Here is a 2541-nt window from a genome sequence, read left to right as displayed (position 1 = left end):
TACCATCTTTCTAAATTCCATATATATGTGTTAGTATACTATATTGGTGTTTTTCTTTCTGGCTTACTTCACTCTGTATAATTGGGGAAATCAGAATTGAAAGAGACACATGTACCCCAATGTTCATTGCAGCACTGTTTATAATAGCCAGGACATGGAAACAACCTAGATGTCCATCAGCAGATGAGTGGATAAGAAAGCTGTGGTACATATACACAATGGAGTATTACTCAGCCATGAGAAAGAATACATTTGAATCAGTTCTAATGAGATGGATGAAACTGGAGCCGATTATACAGAGTGAAGTAAGCCAGAAAGAAAATCACCTCTTTCATTTAAGAATATTCCAATCAATTAAAGAGTCGTTTTTTTTTTTTTTACTTTATTTTACTTTACAATACTGTATTGGTTTTGCCATACATTGACATGAATCCACCATGAGTGTACATGCGTTCCCAAACATGAACCCCCCTCCCATCTCCCTCCTCATAACATCCCTCTGGGTCATCCCCATGCACCAGCCCCAAGCATGCTGTATCCTGCATCAGAAGAGTCAAGTTTTAAAAGAAAGCTATCAAACAGTCCATCAAAATGGGTAAATATTTACCAGCTCATAGGATATAGATTTTATAAACATGAAAAAATGGAACATAAAGCAAAAATATTAACAAATTTGCCTACAGATATGTATTTAAAATCTCCATATAAAATATCACCAGCAAAATTTAAGACACAAATGACAGAGGGTAAAAATATCTGTAGCCACTATAACATAGAGTCAATACCTTTCCACAATGCGGTGGTTGCTGTGGGGTCAGACTACTTCAATTTGAATTCTGGCTCTGCCTTTTACTTGCTGTGTGACCTGTGGCAAGTTGTTAAATGTCTCTGTTCCTATTTTCCTCATCCGTATAATGGGAATGATAAGAGTATCTACTTATTTATGAGCCCTAAAAATGCTCATGACCTTTGACACAGTCATAGGTGACTTCTAGGAATCTAGTCTAAGGAACCTATTAGATAAACAAATTAAAATGTGAAAAGAGCCTATACTCTCAACAACAGATTAGATTGTGGTACCTCCATACATAAGAATAGTACATTGCTGCTAAAAATCATATTTAATCTCATGATATGTGGAGATGGTCAAAATATAGTTAGTCAAAGAAGAGGTATACAAATTAATTGGATCCCATGCATGTGTGTGCAGGTTGGCTATGTGTCCAAAACATTCCAGAATAAAATGCACCATAATATTACCTATGGTTATGTCTGAGTGATAAAATCATGAGTAGTTTTTCTTCCATCTTCACACTTTATTAACACATTATATCCAATGAGTGTGTATTTTTTAATTAATTTTTTATTTTTCCATGCCAGGAGGCTTGTGGGATCTTAGTTCCCTGGCCAGGAATTGAACCCAGGGTCATGGCAGTGAAAGTGCCAAGTCCTAACCACTAGACTGCCAGGGAATTCCCTGTATTGTTTAACAAGGAAAGAAAAGTGAAATGCATTTTGGGTTGGTTCTAGCATATTTGAAAATTTAAGAGAAATTCCAGGAACCCGGAAAATGAGAATCCATATATAAAGTTTCCCTCCTCTAGTGACATGATCATCAGAAGTTATGGAGGGAACCTTGGCATTGACTCCTTGGTGATCACAACTTCTTTGCAGTCAGGAATGTAAAACACAGGGGCCATCCCAATACTACCCTGTCATATAGCAACCTTCTTACCTTCTTCTCACTTCTCCCTTCTGCACTCTCATGCGTTTTCCACCATGTTGGAGAGGAGGGTACAGCCTTTTCCCCATCCATCTAGGAGAGCTCTGAACTCAGAGGCTGAGAAGCTTATTCATGCCTTTGTGGTGAGAGGATTAAATGTGCTCTTCATTCCGCCTTTGGGCTGGTGCCTGGGCCTGGAGTCTTAGCCAGAATGGTGGTAGTCTTCTGTGTGCTATATACATTTCCAGTCCTCATATTTGGAATGTTGTCCCTTACGGTACAAAGACCGTATGTTCCTATAGATTCTCTCAGCAAAAAGGTTGCCATTTGGCTACTTGGTAAGGACTCACACTCTATTTTCAGTATTAACTAAATATTTCCCTACCCCAGGGAGCCTTCTAGAAGAGGTGAGGCCTGTGACCAGACTGGGACTAGTGGGATGAGAGTGAGGCATCCAGTGCCTCTTTGAACTGTCCATCCTGTGTGCTCGATTACTGAACCCTAGTCTCCACCCTGAAGCATGAGGCTAACATTTATCCCTAATAAAATGCCGAAGGTCTTCAAGATATTAATAGAAAATCATTGATATAAGAAAGTTTTTTTAATTAATTAATTTTTAATTTTTTTTTTTTTTAAATTTTAAAATCTTTAATTCTTACATGCGTTCCCAAACATGAAAATCTTGGTCCATGAAACATATTAGGGCAGAAGTTGAAAGAATTCATTCAAAAAGATTTCCCTGGAGGTCCGCTGGTTAAGATGCTACACGCCCATTGCAGCGTGCATGGGTTCGATCCCTGGTCAGGTAACTAAGATCC

General features: G+C 38.4%; 1 non-coding gene across 1 annotated transcript; it reads right to left on the bottom strand.

Moving 5' to 3' along the window:
* Nucleotides 1–1399: 1399 nt before the first annotated feature.
* Nucleotides 1400–1472, bottom strand: TRNAE-UUC (transfer RNA glutamic acid (anticodon UUC)). The gene has a single exon. It is a non-coding gene; the product is annotated as a tRNA-Glu (tRNA).
* Between the last annotated feature and the right edge of the window lie 1069 nt (nucleotides 1473–2541).

The sequence above is a fragment of the Ovis canadensis genome, chromosome X (assembly GCF_042477335.2).
Source record: "Ovis canadensis isolate MfBH-ARS-UI-01 breed Bighorn chromosome X, ARS-UI_OviCan_v2, whole genome shotgun sequence".
In the NCBI taxonomy this organism is placed as follows: Eukaryota; Metazoa; Chordata; class Mammalia; order Artiodactyla; family Bovidae; genus Ovis; species Ovis canadensis.
The sequence above is the reverse complement of the archived record's forward strand: the minus strand, read 5'-3'. Positions and strand labels throughout refer to the sequence as shown.